A 19,851-nucleotide genomic window follows, 5' to 3' on the forward strand; every position below is an offset into this window, starting at 1 on the left:
TTTACTTAACTGTGTACTTGACCCATAGAAAACTCTGTGACTTGAGCATGTTTTGTAAGTAAGACAGTCCAAAGTCAATCTAACATAATCTATATATGCCTGTGTTGCCTCTGCTGTGCTACTAATAAAATGTGTGACCCCTGGATCAGCTTCAGATTCGGATTCTGTCTCTTTCAGTGAAATCCAGAGACTGTTTCTTGCTGCAAGCTTCTTCTGAAATCTTTTTACTGTGTCTCTTCCACATTTGGAACACACACAGAAGAAAGGGAAGAAAAAAAAAGAAAAAAGTTTATGAGCTTTTATTCTGTTGTTGGTACTGACAAAAAGACGTGTGCTGGTAATTGGACTTTGTCCTCTCTAGGGATCTCCAAACCCATCCTGCATGGTCATTTTTTTGCAGGAGCATAGGCACCCCAGGAGGCAGGTGCATTTACTAACAAACCTCAGAACTCAAAACTGCCTCCAGCCTCATCAGCCAGATGCTTTTGTGCCTTTAGCTAATAGCTTTTCTTGTAGCAGAGCCTTGTTCAACAAAACTGTAGGTGGTGGTTGGCTCTTTTCCAGAACAATGCAGCAACTTCTCAGTTGTCTGTGCTCACAGCCAGTGCGGATCCACATGCACCAGGCAGGTGAGAGTTGCTGGTGTGGCTCAGTGCCTCACCTCCAGCTGCAGCAGCCCCAGATGCCTAGGGAAGGGCACTGTGGAGACAGCAGAGAAGAGCTCATTCCTTGGAGCTGCCCTCTTTTAGATCCCAGGTAACAGTGGGGGACACGGGTACCCAATGTCTAAGGAGAGTGGAAATTTAAGATTAAAAACCCTTTTAGTTATCTGATCAGCACCCAGAGTGCATGAGCTGTACAATCTCACACAAGTTTTTCAGCTAACTCAAGTGCATATTTTTTTTCCCCTCTTACTTCCTTAAACACACAGTCACATCAGGGAGTACTGCACACTGCTGTATATGCCTAAGAGGCATTCTGGAAGAAGTTTTAGCAGGGTGAACCACATTATCATGTACATATGATCCTCACCTCACATAACCCTGTGTAAGCACCATTCCTTATTCTTACATAACCCACAATATTACAGGCAAGAGGGAAGCAGAAGATGGAAAGAAGGCTCTATGGAGAGTAGACAGTCTTTTGCCTACCTTTGGCATGCATGTGAAGCTTTGAGGTGTCTGTTTTCACTTCTTACATACAGTCTACTCTGCCTGATCCCAGTTAGTGGATAGAGTGACACTTCCACGCTGCACTGTGACCAAGAAGTGGCTTGGCTGCAGGGAAGATAGTGAGCAGATGTGGAACAACTCCCTGTAGCAACTTTGGCAGTTTAGACATGTCCTGGCCGGCCTTATTCTGTTCTGGCCACTGAATCAAGCATAGCAGTTCAAAAGCCAGTGGCTTTTGAAGAGCTGCAAACTAATTGGCAGCTTGGTGCCTTTGGTTGTCTTCTGCTACAGTTTGCACTGCAAGAAAACCCTGATATTTAAAAATCAGTCCCTCTCTGAAATTACTTACCCATTAATTTGACTTTAAAAACATCAGCTGCATGCCTTGCATATCCAATCTTTGGAAAAGCAGAAAGTGTCAATGAAGTAGTAAATATGAGGTGCTAAGATCAATCTTTTATTACCAATTCCTTGTTGTGGAATCTATATTGTATGGTAATTATCTTCCTCATCAGCACTTAGAAATGTTGCATTTAATCCACACAAAAAATTTAATTTCTGTCCTGTCCAGTGTTGACAGATAAAAGTGGTTATTCTTGATACCCTGCCTCCCTGGTCTAACTTTGGAGTTAGCTCAACTTTTAACACAGTTTGGACTAAAGAGGAATGTTCTTTCCAGTTTGAATTATTCGGTGTTTCTCTCCTGCTGAAGGTAGCAGATGCACAATTACTTAGTCATGCAGGTGTTTTTAGTGCTTTGGAGCCATTAGAAAAAATGCTGCAGTCTTTTCTTGCCATGCCATCATACAGGCATGAAATGCAGAAAGATTTCAGTGCTTTGAACTAAAATCACAGACGCAAAGTATGATCTGAATGAATAACAGTAGCCAGCCCAAACTCTATACTAAAATAGGAGAAAGAATAGTAAAACTTTATTTATTATTTGGCAAAAAAAAAATATCCTAGAGCTGCAGTGAGAAAAGTCAGGGTTCAGACTTGGTCAGTGACAGGTACAACTAGATCTGTGTCTACAAAACTAAGTTGCATGGAAGTGGTGGCATGTGGTTTTATTAGAGTATCTGTGCTGTTTGAATTTCTGTGTCTGCAAAGGATTGGCTCATGGGCAGCCAGTTTTACCCCACTTTGAGGGCAGAAGGAGTATATGAGGGTATTATCTCACAGCACTTCACCATGTAGATGCATAGAAGAGATTCCTTCTCATATTACTCAGGACTATGGCCAGAAGTTAAGCTTTACATTTTGGGTTGGAGAAGGAGACTGAGTGTGTAATACTGAGCCCTGAAATCCTCTGTACACAAAACAGGTAGAAGGAAAGAAGAAGAAGAAGAAGAAGAAGAAGAAGAAGAAGAAGAAGAAGAAGAAGAAGAAGAAGAAGAAGAAGCAGTACCAGTTGCAGTAGCAATATATGTCTGCTTCCAAGCTAATGAACTGCATCGTGGCATTTCACTGTGAGAAGAAAGTGTTTTTCATGACCGCTCGTATCATCACTGAGGTCACACACTGGGAATATATTTTCCATATTTTATTGCATACTGTCTCAGTGTGATGCTGGCAGTTCTGATAAAGCTGAGTGGCTTGGATGAGTCAGGGAGGCTGCATGATCTGGGAGCTGTAAATTGAATTCAATTACAGATTACTTTTCCTGTCATCTTTGCAGCATGGCTTTTACATGTATATATATGTTCAAAACATAATCAAGGCACCCCAAATCCTCGAGCTTATAAATGCAGGAAATTTTTATGTATATATATGTAAGTTTCCTGCATTATCAGTTATCATAAAAGTTTGGAGTGCTTTTATTACGTTTTTGAAATAAGATTACAGAGACCTTGGTATTGTGGAGGACAAAGCCACTGAAAGACTGCTTTATAAGAGGTAAAGATACACCCTAGTCAGCTTTTTAGCTCAGAGATATTATCTTCTTTCAGAATAATGCATATGGTGAAGGCTGGAGTTCATTTGTCACATTTTCCTGCTATTAATGATGTTTTGTGCAGCTCCATTCACTTGATATTCTCAAAGTCTTTTGATTAAGCCTTTTGAACCACCTTTTTGAAAAACAGGAAAGGATGAAACCCTTTCCACAGTGGTTCCAGTGATCTGCCCAATGTCCACCAGTACCTCAGGGCTAGAGAGAGATTTTAGACTTCAGCATCTAGACTGGAGTTTAAAATCCTACTCCAGTCGTGGGAAAGCACACATTTTCCCAGTCTTTTCTTCCTACTACTTCCCTGCAGAGATGCTGGTTCGGCTTCTGCTTTGGGTAGCTCTTGTCATGTAAAAGGGAAGCTACTACTTCAGATACTGTGATACTGGAGGATACTGCAGAGCTCTTTTCTCCTTGGAAGGAGCAGTAGAAAATTCTGATATGATACCACCTGGAATATTGCTGTGGAGGAAAAAAAGCACTCTCTGCAGTGCTATTCTTCCGAGTTAACATAACCTTTTAAATTGCTTTTGTAATAGCTTCCGTCCTTCATGTGTAGTATTAAATTACAGATTAAGTAATAGAAGCAAACTGGAAAAGCAAAACTTAAGTCACAAAATCTCTGAGGAAAGGGTAAGAAAGCTGCACTGAAACATCAGTAAAGAAACAAGAGAAACACATTTTCTTAGTTTGCAAAACCATTTAGATGCCATAACTCTTTTTCCTTCTGTGAGTCTAAGATCTATTATTTTGAAAACTCAATTTTCAAATAATCAGCAAACAACTGCTTCATAGATTAATCATTATTGCTGGATCAGATAACCCCCAAAAACTGCTCAAAAGCAACAGTCACAAACTTTTGTGACAAACCTTACCCATCTCACATAAAGCTTTGAGTAGGGAAAAGCTGGATACTGGAAAAGAGCTGAGTTGTGCAAGGGAAGGCATCCTTTTCAACAGCAGAGTTTGTACAAACATCCTAGAATGGCTACCCAGAACATTCTGGTGTTAAATAACCCAAGAATCAATTGCCATCATTACAGACTTCCACAGATCTCTCCACAGAAGTAATTTCAAATAGATTTACTAAGGGATATTTAACCAGTTCCGATATAGCCATTCTTCAAACATGGGCATGAGGAACTTGGTAACTTGACTATTATGTACATATTGTAAGAAGTCATGAACAATTTATGAACAGAAATTGATGCTTTTTTCGTTGTTGTTCAGACCTAAAATTGAACAACCTCCTCTATAGTTTAATCCTAAACAGATTCAGGTTTTCATCTGAACAGAAGTATAACTGCTCCTCCTCAGCCTGCTCCACATACTGTGAAAGTTGCCCTGTTGAAGTAATTCTTAACATTTGTGTTAAAAAATTCAATCCCTGAAGCTGTGATTACAGTGACCCTTCCAGGATCCTTACAATAAGGAAAAGCCAAGTTGAGAACTGTTTGCCATTGCAGTTTCACATCTCAGGAAAGGGCATGGTACTTTTCCAATTACGTTACCACTAAAAGCGAGGTGTTTTTTCCTAGTAGTTTTTGCTAACAACGTCTGTTCTTCTTGCTGTAATTGCTATTGCCACTATCTCTTTTAGTATATAAGCTTGAAATCCATATTAAATCTATAGGTCCAGTCGTGTATTAAGCCTATACAGTCAAGGTACAATGTCTGAAGGTGAAGCTGCCAAAAGAAATTTTAAAAGTCTTGAGGATACAGGAAATTCAGGGGACATTGATTCAGGAGAGAGCCAGATGCTTCAGGCTGAGTCAGTGCTGAACCTCCTCACAGATTTGCAGGCAGCATTTTGCCACGACCTTTTTATAAGTTGAGCTGAGAAACTTAATCTCCTTTTCATCACTCATCCTTTTTGCTCATGAATGTGTGTATGTGGGCTTTAGTATAAAAATTTATATTAAATAATAATATAATTGTTATATTTAGTCTTTGAGCTAAATTCAAACTTGGTTATCTCTGTGTTTTTGTTGTTTCCCACCTGATACAGCTGGAGACCTTTCTTGGAAGAGCAGTCATCACCAGATCATCAGAAACAGAAATGTTCTAAAACTTTATGACTCCTCCAGAAAGAGTCATAAGAGTCTCCAGTGGTCTCATTAGACATTTGAGTGCAATTGCTACTAAACTAAATACATAAGGAATTTTGTATATGAAAAATTGCCCTTTCTGTCTTTCAACTTGTTTTAAGTTTGGCCTCAATATGTGTAGCTTCAGCTGATTCTTGAAGCATTGAGAAAGTCTGTTGAGATAAAATGGGTAAGAAAAAATGTTACATTTAAAAGTAGAAGTTACAAAAAGCAATCAAAGTATTGTTGAGGTACTCTCAGCCCCAGCCCCATTTTTTGAATTTTGAATGTCCAAGATAAAGCTTGTTTCCATGTGAGGGATGAATACTTTTATTTCAGTTTAATCCATGGGACACCTTTTAGAAATGGCCACAGCAGATAGATGTACCATTTTCAAAATCCATGGACTACTGACCTGGGGCTAAATATGTGGGACATTTTCCAGGGGTGTGACTGTAGGTGTCTGACTGCACAGTGTTAAGACATCAGTGATGCTTTTTCATGGATGCATTCATTGTAGATGGGTAGTGGGTTTCACCTTCAGAGAGTTTTGGTATCATTAGAAAGTTCTCACATGGCTTTCTCCAGCATAGTCTGTGACTATGCATCGCAATTCATAGCATCACTGTGAAATGCTGGAGGGGAAAATCTGAACTAATCACTCGTAATAACTCTGCACAGACCCATGGGGTAAGTCTGAGGTCAGGGCTGAACTGATCTTTTCTGTGAGAATGGCAGTAGCTGTAATTCACTTGCTGGTCATGGGAATGGGCTGAACCAAAGCCAACTTTTTTTCTGAGCTAGATAAGGGGGAAAAGAGCTGAGAGTGTGACTTAGAAGTAACTCAGTTTTACATGAAAAGGACCCTATCTGTGCATGATCTTTCAGGCCCATGCAAGTGAATGCTGAGTAGGAACACTCAGAGCTCATGGTGTTTTATTCCAGTTTTGTGCTTTCTTTGTGTAGGTTTCTTTGTGTCAAAATAAAATCTTAAGAGTTCATAATGATTTTGCTTTAACAGTCACTAAAGTCAGGTGCTGTCTGGCAGCCCATGTGATGTGGGAAATGAAATTACTTGGTCCCTTTTGGCCATGTGCTTTGTGAATTTGGATAGCTGGAGTGACACTGAAACCCAGTTCTTGTGCTCTCCATCCACTTCACATTCTAGTCATGAGAATGATTTCACTTTACAGTTTTGCTTTTGAGATGCTGCAGATGGTGGGGGAAAGAAGTAGGGAGAGAGGAAGAGAAGATATGGGGAAGGGGCTCCTGCACCTGCCACTATAATTCATTGTAATCTGGCGGTCTGGATTTTCAGCCTGCTCAGCCATCCATCACTTCTCATGTGACTGTTATCTCATATTATTGTAATTAGCAACTGCCAGCCCCAGAGATTTGCCAGTGGAAGTGAAAAGGTCCCAGAAGCTCTCTGCCAATTTAAAATTAACCCTGTCATTACAGGACACATTGTCCTGCTCCAGAAGTAGCTCCTTGGTATTTGCACTGAGATAATAGCATGGTCCTGCGGTGGTATCCAGCTCGTCGGCTTACCCTGCCTTGTTGTCCTTGTGTCCTCCCAGCTCCCAGGCTGCTTCACTCTCCTTCCTCGCTAGGTGCCACCCCTTTTTGCTGCCTAGGAGAACTGAAGCTGCTAATGAGGGTGCTCAAGCCGGCAGTCCCAGAGCCTGTGGGTGGATGATAAATTCGGCTATCTGTGGTTGTGCCAACTGAGGTCTGCCTGCTCAGCCTCAGAAAAGACCCTGCTGCTCTGTCTCTGTTCTTCTTCTCCTTCTGGGACTTATCCCCCTGTGCCAGCAGTGCAGAGTAGACAGCCACCGGGGTCCCTGCCGGTTTGTGTGGCCATTGGTTCGTGCTGCTGTCTTTGCTGCTGTGGGTGTCTCAGCCAGGTGGACAAAAGCTAGGTCAGATCTGCCTTCTCATGCTACAAGATCCTTACCTTTCTCATAAACTTTCAAGTGTGATTTGGCATTTGGCTGTTGCCAAGTCCCTTTTTTTGCATGGCATTTACAGATCTTGCTTCATTGTCTTTTAAGCAGGGAGTGGCTGGAGGTCATCCTTGTTGTTACTTTGTTCAGCTAATTAGGTGCAACACCTGCATTGCTGCTGTACAGAGGTGACAGCACTGACAGCCCACTGGAAGGCTGCCTTCCCCTGGGAAATATCTGGGGTTGCAGACAAAAAATTGAGATATGGAGAGCGCGACAATATCTGACACCCAGCCTCTGTGGTCATTCTATCTGTTTGAACAAATAGAACACAGTCAGTAATGAAGGTCCTGATAGTCCTGCAGTTCAACTGGGTGATGAACTACTTCAGTGAGTGTGGCAGGCAGGTTTGACACGGCCCTGGCTCAGATACCATTCTGATAGAGTTTGCATATAACCAAAAATGTATTTGCTTAAGCCATTCTGCACCATTCTGTAAAGGCACAGCTTTTTTTATTCTGATGTTCACAACAGCTGGTCCCCCCAGTCCTTAAGGATAAGGTGTTGCCCTTTCTTTCCCCAGTAGTTCTGCACTACCATAATCAGTTCTGATCCACGGTATACTTTTCTCCATCCCTGTGTTCTTGCAAGCAGTTACAAAGACCACTATTGCTACAAATTGTCAACCCTTAATTTAACCTCTCTGGGACGCTGGGACAGAACAGCTCCTGCTCATCACCACCGGAAGAGTAACTGAGAGCCCCTGAAACATGATTTTGCTATCTAGTCTTTATGTTCTTCAGCCATGAAATTTCTAAGCCTGCGCTCAACCTTCAAACGTATTTGCCTTTGCACCACAGAGTTAACTGAGCCTCATGCCAACCCACATGGCAGGCCATGTTTGTATGAGCACTGCTGTATTTAGTCGGTGTGCCTGACACTGCGCTAGATACCAGCAGTAACTGTGATCATCCAGAAGCAGAAAGGTGCCCACATAGCTGTTACTGCCTTAAGCTTTTCTAATAGCCTCAAATTCCTACTGTTTGTCAATTACATCCACAGAATAATGCATCCTTTTCTTTGTGCTACATTCTAGTTTATTTTATTGCATTGAGAGCTCTAACAACTTTATTAGGGCAGTGTGCTCTCTGTGTCTCTTCTCAGCTTTATTACATTTACAGCCACTTCTTATAATGAGAAAAGGCTGTGTGGAAGAGAAGCCTTGAGAGTACATAACCTTGGTGTTATTATGTGGTTTATATGCATAAATGAAGAGAAAATACTCGCCAGTAAATGGAAAGATAGACATGGAAAGAACAAAAAAGAATCAGCAGAACTCTAAAAAATCTCTGGAAGAAAAGTTTTATATTTGGGTTATTCATAAGGTGAGGCATGACAGGCACTAGGGAATAGTCTGTCTTGTAATTCATAACTGCCTTTGAGGGAATATGACAAGATTAAGAGAAATTTCTGCTCATTACCTAAATATCCAGCTACATTTTATGTCCACACAGAGCAATGCAAAGTGTCAGTGCTCATTGGTTTAGGAGCTCACGATTTAAGCTAACTGGAAGTGCCTGCGGATGAGTCTTGCACTATGGGATTGAGCTGCTTCTGTAGTCATACCTAGCAACTCTTTCTGGTGAAGCATGAAAAATGGAAGAGTTTTCTTCAGCAGAGATCAAATACTTGGTTCTAGCCAGGAAACAAAGGCCAGAAGTTGCTGTTCTGCTAAGCATGGGCAGTAACACCACACCATCCTTATGTTGCAATGGGCACAGGGTAGTTCACGTTGGAAGACACCTCTGGAGGTTTCCGGATCAGCCTCTTATTCAAATCGGGGCTGGATGAAGATCTGACCAGATTGCTCACAGCATTATCCAGTCTTGGTTATCTCCAAGGATGGAGAATGCACAGCCTGTCATTTTTCCACCTGTAAACAGAAAACATGAGTTATGCAATTGAAATGTAATCTCTTTGTGACCAGAGGAACTTGGTAACAGAATCAAAGCTGCTGTTACTCTGTTACTTGAGCGCTCTGTAGCTCTCTTCAAAACTGTGCCCTTCAAAGCATGGTATTGAAAAGGGTATGTTTTTCACTTTAGGAGGCATGTCCTGTCTCTGTGCCATTAGAATACTTAGCAACATGGATGCAGATGCATGCCACGCATGCAGTGAAAGTCAGACTATTTCCCAGCCTATATTAGACACATTTGCCAGCTCTCACCCTGTTATTTTTATGATGAACCCAAACCCCAGCAATTAAAAGGAGTGCACCAGTGTTCTTTTATGTCAGCAGTGGGTTAGACTAATTGCCTGTGAAACTATCATTGTCCCTAGCCCAGTAATGCTGCAGCTCTCCAGATGGCAACCTTGTATCCTGTAAAAGAACTGTGTTGATTGCCTAAACCCTTTTTAATATTATCCTTCCAACAATATTATTGTGTATTTAAACCTAAGCTTCAGAATATCAACAGTTCAGTGGGAGTTGCTGGTTTAGTAAATCCTGGAATCCTGGGTTAATAAATCTTGTCACACTGGGTTTAGTCATACCTCAAGATAGCTCTGCCACCCTGCTGTTCTGAATCCTTAAACAAATCACATTGTCTCTTTATATTCCTTTTTGGCCTTCTGCTAATTTTTGGTATTTCTGGCCTGATACTGTAAACTCAGTTGTTAAGTTACTGTCTCATTATGGATTTGACAATTGGTGTCTTGCAACTCAAAGCAAATACCCATGTTCTCCAGCTATTAACTATTGTTGCTTGCTTCTTGCTCTCACAGATGAACTCACAGTCTTGTGTTATTGTGGAAGAAGATAGGGGGAAAAACTATCAACTATTCAGCAGGAAACAAAAAACTGTTTCTTACCCTGTGGTTATAACTGCTATGGACCTGTCTCTCTCGATATATGATTTCCTGACATTAAATGAATTTGACATTTACATCTGCTTTTATTTCTTCCAAAAGCCCTGCATCATTTTTTCCCCATTTAAAATGATGTTGTACTCCGAAAATTGTTTTTAATATCGGCACTATGGGGCTCTCTGTTTATTCTGTCAAGTTTACTCAGAGCAAAAACGTGTTTTGACAGCAAGAAACTCTCTGGCTTTTGTGATCTTTGGATTGTGGTGGAAAAGGCCTTTTCTAACTCATAACACTGCAGACTCAGATATCAGAATCTTCCTGAATGGTGCAGAAGTGATGGAGAGTGATGAAGGAGAGCATGACGCACGGTGCTGAGAATAGACTGTGCAGGAAAAGCAGAGACAGCAGGCTTCTCTCCCTTGTCCCTCTCTCACTGCTACAGAGGATTTATGACGTTGTAACAGGCTTTGCCATGAGTTGAATACAAAAGGAATTTCTCCCAGACCTTAGTACAATCAGCATTTTTGCTGCATTGGCTTCATTGCTTCGCTTCAGTACTCCAAGTGAGCTGACTGGCAAAAATTCCAAGCTGCATGCTAAGATCCCTGCAGCACTGCAGGCAAGAATGCCCAAGCTGCAGAAATAATGAAATTATGTACCTAGTAAGTGCCCTTCACTTAGTCAGAAGATTCCCCGAGGAACAGCAAAATCCTGGAGAGGATGTTGCCAAAATTCCTTCTTTGCTGTCATCCACTGCAGAGGTGATAATTTGCATATAGTTACTGCTCAACAAATTCCCTAATACAGCCTCTACCCTCCACACCAGAGAACTGATGGCTGCTTTCATACACAATACACAGATCCAGATTCCTATAAACATGAGGCCAGGATGATGGGATCACTTATCTTTTCACCAAGATGAAACCCAATCAAAAAAAGCAATTTCATTGCTGTATATACATCTCTTACTAGCTTACTCTATCCTTTACTATCTCTTGCTTGCAGTCTAAATATGAGGCTCTCAGGTAAGGATTATTAGGTGTTCACAGTGCTGAACACAATGAGATCCTGATCTGCCTTCATTAATCATTATCACAATCACTTCAGCATTTTTTGTTTACAGTGTCTTTTCTTTCAGTGGGAAGGTCTGCTGCGACCTCAGTGGTAATAAAAAGAGAGTGCTGCTTTTCTCAACCATGCCTCTTTTTAAGAATATAAATGGCATAGCTCTTTATGACACCCAAAATGACATTTTTCTACAGATACTAGTGATTATTTTTTGAGTTGGCTTTTTCCTTTTATGCCTAATTGATACTTTTTACACTGTATATTTAATAGCTTTCTGGCACTTTCCATGCAAGAATCTTGAAATATTGTACAGAAATATTGTATCTATTTTACAGACATAGGAATCTGAGGAAAAGCATGGTAAGGTTTACCTGTCATCAAGGTCATGCACTGAGTTTATAAGAAAACTGGCATTGTAAGAAACCCCAGCAGTTCACCACCATTTCTTTCCCTGTTTTTAGCCATTACCATTCTCTGTGCCTTCTCTCCCTCCTGTCTTCATTTTCTGCTACCATTTTGCCAATGTCTTGTTCTCTCTTTCAGCAGGTCTTATCCCTGAAAGTGAGGTTTGTTTTCCCTATTTCTGAATCTGGATCTAATACCCAAACACTTTGTATGCCATGCAGACTCACTCACTGCCAGTCCTGCTTCTCTTTCATGTGCTAACAGCAAGGAAATTCCATAGCAAACTCCCAGCTATTTCAGGGACCTTGGACACTGCCTTTCTCCTGTGTTTATTTTTTGTTTTGTTTTGTTTTTTTTTTCCTGTGGCCCATTATAGTGCTGGCTTTTAATTTTATTGTGGGCCATTAGTATTTTGCTTTATAAACAGGTCATTCTGAAATGTTGTGGAGCCTGCAGTGTGTACAGACTCCAGAACAGTTTTCCATGGGACTTTCTGGATTCAGCATCTTTTGTACGACTATGTGCCTAGTAGTATGTGGGGATGCAGCCCATTTTTCTCAGCCTCTATTTCAAACAAGATTCCCAATACAAATTTTCTTTCAGTATTCTCACATTAAAAAAGTTCCCAGATTCTTCCTGGATGAAGTCTTCAGTGTTTGCCCTGCAGTGCATATCAAAAAAGGGCAATCATCTGTGTCTACAACAGGTGGTTAAAGGGACATGTCTGAGTTTTGAGTGAGGTTTTCTGGTTGGTATTTTTTCCTCTTTACTTTAAAAAAAACCAAAAACAAACAAACATAAATTCTGCACGTGGTTATTTTAAAAAATTCTGGGCAATGTGCTCTGCGAAGTAAGAATAGCCAATTCAAAATTCTGATTTGTGTTGATGTGGGCACTCTTTGTATTTTAGACACCATGTAATTGTCTTTTCTGGATAGATTTGTTATTTTGTTTTTAATACATTGAAACAAGGGGCAGCTGCTAAGGAGGACGGGAGGGTCTTTGCCAATGTGAGGACACCAGGGGAGCTGTCTACCAATTTCAATAAGAGAAGAACACATTTTTTTTTTGCTTTCTACTCCTCCCCTCCTTCCTAGTGCTCCTACTCACATTCACTCCTGGATGTGGGAGCTCAGTCTCCAAAAAGAATCAATTCTTGCTTCCTTCACTGAGGCTGTCAGCAGAGCAAGGTTAAGTGTCACAATAATGTTTTTGTGTTGTGAATAGCTCTTCTATCTTCACTTGCTTGATATAAGCGGGCTTGTAGTCCCTTTCCCCTTTATCCTGCTCAATGCAACATACACACTGCAGATCACTAAAGATGGGATTACTTGGCTTTACAAAGTTTCCCTAATATGACTTGTCTCTCGCTGTCTCTCTCCTAAAAGCACTCCAAGATCTCTGAAACCCCGTCTTTTGTCTGAGTATGCTCAGAGGAAAAAAAAAATCTTGATTTTAAAGACCTTTTTTTCTTCTCACTTGTTTTACATCTGCCACTAGTTATCTATATGAACAAGGCATGGCAAAACAGCAGTAAGAAAGAGTAACCCCATACTGATAAGATGGCTGCTAGTTGATCTGCCTTAACAGCTCTGCCGAAGAAAACCATCAGTGACTGGAGTAACAACATGGCTGGGAAAGGCTCAAGGGATTTAGCCAATTCCAAGTGGATCAGCAGCCTCATATAAGATGGTCTGGTACTGGTGGAAATGATAGTTTTCAGGTGGGACAAGAAATGAACTCCCCACTGAGCTATTTTCCACAACAGTAGAGATTGTTACAGTGTCTGTGCCACTTCTTGCTAGATGCTAGTAACATTCTGTCTTACCCAGAATTTCCCAAGCACTCTTCATTTGCAGAAGCAATCCTCTCTTCTTTCTGCCCTGGACTCCTGCTAAGTAAATAATAGTTACCCTACTGATGGGAAATTTACCTTGTGTGTGGAGTAGAGAGTATACTGGAAATAGCAAGTGTCAGCCATGCTGTTTGATGGAATGATGGAACTGCTCCTGTTGCTTAAATGGCATCATTCCTATGTAGGAAACTATAATGTAATGGTGGAGTATTAATCTGATGAGAGGAACTGCTCACCATCTTGGAAATCCATGTATGGTTGACAAAACACCTAAAGCTGGCCTCTTGCTTCCCCTTAAAGTTTCAAGTGCTCTTCAGCTTTTGAAGCCAACCCATTCTGCTGGAAGACTGCCCAGTCTTGCTTTGGCTTGCCTCTTTCCCTGGATTCCTGCCACATAAGAGATGTTAGCTACTTCGATTGTGTTTTAGAAACATGGAAAATGTGGCTCATGTAAGCTTATGATAATGGATTGCTGGACTTTTCAGGCTGATGTTGTGTTTTATATTCTGCATTTCATGCTCAAGAATTTCCCTTGTGTAAACCTCACCCCTGTTGTTTGCTTGCAAAGAGAAATCTTTTGGAGAGGGGACAGGATTTGCCAAGAATAGGAAGGGAAAGTGTTTTACCATGAAAGGTGTGACATATTCTGTACCTCACTGGAGCTTTGCAGCAGAATCCTCTTTTGCTGTTCTCTGATATCCTTTTCTGTTGTACTTTTGACTGATCCTTGTTAATGCCTAATCACCAGTCTGCACTGCTTGAACCATCTCATGGCTTCTTGAGATTCACTGATCATCATACTGCAGCCCACAGCCACCTTGGTTTTGTAACATCATAGGGAAGAAAGCTGTCTGACAGAAGCACTTCTTACTGGAGCTTCCAAACAGACAGCCACCACAACTCTTACTTCATTGTAGGTAAAGATATGCTCATGAAGTAACAGCTGTTGAGAAGGTTATTTATTTAGTAAAATAATGTATATATTTATATATCCCACTCCCTATTTAGATTTATATTTATGTATCCCTTCAAAATTAGAGACTGTCAGGGATTATGTGCAGTGCAGATATTAAAGTGCATGATTTTATTGTGAAGCCCTTGGGCATGTGGCAAGTTTTTCTCCATATCTCAACCATGAGCTCCCCACGTCCCCAGCACTTACCTGGGTAAGTGTGGTTGTGCTGAGGTAATGTATGGCTTCACAGTTTCACTTTTCCTTTCTTTAGTTGTGACTTCCTGCCAAAGGCATGGCAATATCTTGGCATCAGACTGACTGCAGGGAGAGAGGGTTGGCTTAAGAGCTGCAGAGCTGACTTGTGAGACAGTTCATTTTTTGTTTTGCCTTTGCTTCATTCAAATGCTTTGGCCATTTTTTGTTAGTTGAGCAATGTCAGACTTCTCAAGTGGATGTTAAGATATGAACACAGGCAAGAGTGGTGAGTGCACAGCTCCTGTCCTGTCCTGATGGGGCCCTAATTGCTCTAAAGAGTTACACACTTTGTCAAGTCGTGTTTTTAAGTCCTCTCTTGATTCAGCCTATTTTCCACCAGGGGGAAGTGAAGGTGAACTGCTTAATTTGCATAGGACTTGGAGGCAAAAGTTTTCATAAAAATTAAGGCCTTGACATGGTGATTTTTATATGCACGTAGATGTCTTGTCAGGCCATGGTTGTCCTCCAGAAACAGTATTTCCCTGAATGGCTAGGTTATGCCCATGTTCACAGAGTGTACGAAGTGCTTTTGGTTTCTGATAAGATGAAATGTCCTTAAAATAAGCCCGTCCCAACATAAATCAAGAGAAAAGCTCCCAGTGACATCTGAGAGTGCCAAGTATTACAAAACCTAACCTTCTAGAAATGACTGAAGTCTGGACAGGTCAGATTCTTCTAAGGTGCTAGTAATTGCTATATAGAAGAATCTCATTTCTTAGCCTTGTGTGCTGTGAAAACACCTTTTGTTTTAGAAGCAGGTTTACTATGGTGATCAAGTCAAGAACTGAACATTAGATAAGAGAATTTACAGCTCTATGAGATAAGACCATAATGCTCTTTTTTGGGTAATGCAGGGTCTCATGGAAAAATCCTGAAGTATCTGTCTGAAAAATTAGGGGGAATCACAATTCCCAGTCTGGGATTCACCTACCCTGCTGGTTTTTCATGGTTTCTATTCCAAACCTAAACGGGGATCCAGACAGAGGCATATGGTCATTCTGCCTCTATAGAAGATCTGAAACTGCAGGCTGACATTTCCCTGACTTCCGAGTTGTTCCTACTGCTATGTTTTGTGGCATCAGCCCATTTGAGCAGTAGCTTTAGGTTAAAGGGTACCCAGAGGCCTCCTTGTCAATCACAAAGGAGTTGAGGTTTATTCCCAGACACATCATTCCTGCCCACAGCCAAGGTATGAAATAAAGCTGGCTGAGGAAGATTGGTCAGACATGCAGGTCACGGGCAGGCCAGAGTTTGTGCTTGGAGTGAGTCAGCCCCAGAGACTCTATGAGACTGACATTTGAAGATGAAGACACAGGAAGACAGGACATGAATGCATCAATAACACTTGTGTGTGTGCACATCTAAGCCAGTCTGTCTGTGAAATTCTTGCAGCTGGGTAAGAATTTTGCTGCTGTGCTTGGCAGACAAAGGGGGTAGCTGGACTGGCCGTAAGGGTGGGAGGGAAGGGTAAAGGCAACTTCCCATCTGAAAAGTAGCATGACAGAGACTGTTGTATTGCGCTGTTTGTTTCGTAAGTTGCACTGTTCATGGTTTTATATTGCACTGTTATATATTGCACTGAGAAAATGGTTTGCTCTATGTCCCCTGGAGCTTGTGAAGTTGGTTCAGTCCTCCCTTAGTCCCTCCCCATTGGTGGTGTCCCATTGGTCTGTTCCTCCCCATCCCTTTCCCTCAGTTTAAAACTGCCCGCCATCTTCCCTCTCTCTCTCTCTCCTTTTGCCGGGTGTGTGACAGAATAAACTGTGGATCACCTTCCCATAGGAGAAAAGAGCCTTCTTTGGTTTTTTTGCCGTTGTCTATCAGGATTTCCCACCCCTTTCTAGTCCAGAGCTAGCCAGAGGACTGGAGAGGAAAAAGATACTTACCTCAAAGGACTGGACTAGATTTCATGCCCTTCCATTGATTTCTGTGCCAGGCAGCCGTGGAGACTGTAGCCGTGCTTAAACCAAGGTTTTCCTCTTCCTCCAGGGGAAAAGAGAGGCCAGGAAATACGCAAGCTAGCTTTGGAGCTGTGCTATGGCTGCTGCTCTGCTGAGGGCCTCTGGACTGAGTTCCTCACTGCAGTGTGACCAGCAGGTTCTTGATACCTGCTGCACAGAGTTGCATGGGATTTGCTTGTGGGAATGAAGGAAAATGTTTCACTCTGTGCCACGCAGAGTAGCATCAACAGGAATTAGAGGAAAACCTGTGCATAAGAAGGAAGCAGGACCAAACAGTTTTGGTCTAAAGCTAAGAAAGTGTATTTTTTAGGAAATATGTTAGTTGCAGTTAACAGGATCAAGATAAGTCATATGGACAAAAGGCAGTAATGGGACTGTTTCTACTACAAATTTCCCTGTAGCTGCTTCACAGATCAAGAGACTTTCAGGATTCGTTTCTGGGAACAATAATGTGAAGTCCTTCTCTTGATTGTAGCAGTGTGAATCAGGAGCAAGTATTTGGAAGTGCACCTGACATAGTAAAAAAGAGGATGAAGGCATATAAATCCATGAGCTAGGAAAGGGAAGACTTAAACATAAACTGAAAGGACTGACACAAGAGGCAGTAAGAGTGCAATTCCTTCCCACACTACTATTGAGCTGACCTTAAACTTTAGGGAGAATTACTATGTAAGGACTGCTCTGCCCTGTATCCCTTTTGGCTCCTGGTTCCTCTGCACCATGAGCCAGCAGGAAAGCTGCTGCGAAGTGCCTGGAATCAGGGCACCCAGCAAGGCACCCAGCTCTTATCCTAGTACATACCAAAGGACACCTATGGCAGCATGAACAGCTCTGAAGGAGCAGTCAACAACAGGGATTGGTGAAACCCTTTCCTTACTAACCCTGAGGACCAGCAAGGTCATGCAGGGATTTGTACTGTTTAGTCTCAATTGCTAATTCCCATTTCTCTCTATTCTGGATAACTGGCTGCTGAAGCTGAGGTTATTTCTAACCTCTTGGGAAAAAATTTATTTCCACTTTCTACCTGATCATATTGGTTATTTCTTTTTCCACTGTTGAGCATGACAAATCTGTCTGGACAGTGCAGCCCAGAGGAGAGTTACGTGTTCACAGAGCACCCAGGAGCGAGTCCAGCTGGTTCTGCTTCCATGTGCAACATATGCCATTGCAAAGAGAGGATTTGTGATGCTTGTAAGCTCTTTTTGATGCACACAAAAGAGAAGAGGTTATATCTTTTTTTCCACCAAATATACACTGTCCTGGCCTGTACCTTTGCCTGATTTCCTATCATCAACTTCAAGGAGACTTGGATGTAAGGTGTCCACTTGTAATCCTCTGCCTGCAGGAGTCAGAGTTGGGGCTTGGAGGACAGGCAAAGATACAAAACCCCTACTTGTTCTCCATTTCCAGTTGCCACTTCCTCCGCTTACCAAATCAGGAGATGTCTATATTTAATCTTCAGTTCTAATGGAGAACGTCTGCTAGTATTTTCTCATTGACTGCATTAATTTTGAGAGCCATCTTCATTCATTGTGAGCTTCTGTTCCCTCTAGTGGTGGCTGGGCTCTGTGTAAGCCATAACATAGAAGGAGTTTGTTTTAAGTCTGAACCTATTTTCAAGATTTGATTTACCCTCAGTCTTCGTTGTTCAACACAGATATTCTCTAAGAGAACTAGGAGACATTTAATCCAATCTCTGGAGTTTGGAAATAGCCCTTGCGCAGGCCTGAACTTCTCAGGACCTTGTGTTTCAAGCACCAGTCCACCAGCAGGTGTCCCAGAAGCTCACTGGTTTTCACCACAGCAAGCGCAGGATCTCTCCTACCTGGTCCTGGATCTTCTGAATAGCCGTACAGACGCTCTGCCGCAAGCAGGATACAGCGCCAAAGAAAGAGCACAGTGTACAAGTGAAAAGTGTGTGGATTGCAGGGCTGGGTGTGCTGGAGCCAGGATCTTCACCTCACCACGTGGATACGCTCCTTGCGGGGGCTGAGGAGCCTGCTGTTGCCTTGGTGACTGGAGCCGGCTCTATTAGCACAGGAGAGCTTAATCCAGTATAGTCCAGAGGATTAAGAATGAGTTTCTGCAGCATAGCACAAGGAGGGGTGATTTCAAGGATGACGTCAGGCAGATATCATGTTTTGTGTCATGTTTAGCCAACACGGAGTACTGGGTTGAGACGGCTGCTTATCATTTCCCAATGCTGCAAAGAGAGCATTATCTTTCTCATATTCCAGAAGCCCTTCATCTTTGACAGGGACAAGAACTCCATTGGGGACTACCAGTTCTCTATTAGCAATATCATCAACAGATAGTAGTTTCTTCAGCTCTTGCAATGGAAATGAAACCTCTGTCTAAAGGAAAAGCAATAATAATGTTGTACTAGTTCATGACAAAAGCACAGGAGCGTGTGTTAGCACCATCTAGCCAGCATCCCCATCATTGCAGCACCAGCTACTATGTCCTCTTTTTTCCATCTTTGAGCTCGATGCAAGTAGTTGCCCTCTGTTTTCAACTATAACTCTTATTTACTGTCTTGTATCCTTTGTTCTCTGGTATTATTGCACATCCTCCCGCACTTCTCATCATCTTTCAGGGACAGGCTGAGAACTTGCAGGCAAAGCCATTGATTATGCCCCAGTATGTGGGAGAGAGGATGAGATGTTCTGGTGGTATCCCAAACCTGAGACCTTCTGAAAAGGGTGAAGCTAGAGTATTCCTGCATTCTGCTTCCAGTGTGGGTCTGAAATCATGTGGAAATGACTACAGGGCATGCACTGAAGCAGCTACTGGGGAAGCTTTACCTTGACCCAAGGCACAGCCCGAAAATCAGGGAGTTGTGAAATCACCTTTGCTACCTGCTGTCTCCTGCTGTGGTAGCCCCAGGTATGGGTCAGCTGGACCCAGCTGTCTCATTTCAAGTCTATGTGTCCAAAGCAGGAGGGGAGGAGCCAGATGAGCAGCAATTACCTGAGGCAAATAATTCCCGAGGACTGGGCAGTGCTGTGGGGCCAGACATCCTTGCACACTATGGAGAGCAGTACCCTGTTTCATGCCGTGGAGCCTGTCCTGGCAGCACACTCTGTCTTGGAGTTCATCTGCTGGTCTGTTTTTCCAGGGTGTGCTCTGCCTGGGTGGTGACGTGGAGGTAGCACAGCAGTGTGTAAGCGAGGGCAGGATTTCCCTACAAGCTCTCAGTCCTCGTCCCCAGCGTGTGAAGGTCGCTGGCTCCTGAGTAAATTTCCATCGGATGCGGCACTATCCCGTTGCGACTCAGCATTTCTGACACTCGACTGCAGCTCCTCTTTCTCATATGATCATTTTCTTCGTA

General features: G+C 42.3%; 1 long non-coding RNA gene across 1 annotated transcript; it reads right to left on the minus strand.

The window, feature by feature from the left end:
* Nucleotides 1-8,501: 8,501 nt before the first annotated feature.
* LOC148224678 (uncharacterized) lies at nucleotides 8,502-18,890 on the minus strand. Its single transcript, XR_015801184.1, has 5 exons — nucleotides 18,346-18,890; nucleotides 16,446-17,030; nucleotides 14,512-14,622; nucleotides 13,586-13,736; nucleotides 8,502-9,086 (listed from the first exon to the last, which is right to left on the minus strand). It is a non-coding gene; the product is annotated as an uncharacterized LOC148224678 (long non-coding RNA).
* Nucleotides 18,891-19,851: the final 961 nt, after the last annotated feature.

This window comes from Sturnus vulgaris, chromosome 2 (genome assembly GCF_052056855.1).
Source record: "Sturnus vulgaris isolate bStuVul1 chromosome 2, bStuVul1.hap1, whole genome shotgun sequence".
Classification (NCBI taxonomy): Eukaryota; Metazoa; Chordata; class Aves; order Passeriformes; family Sturnidae; genus Sturnus; species Sturnus vulgaris.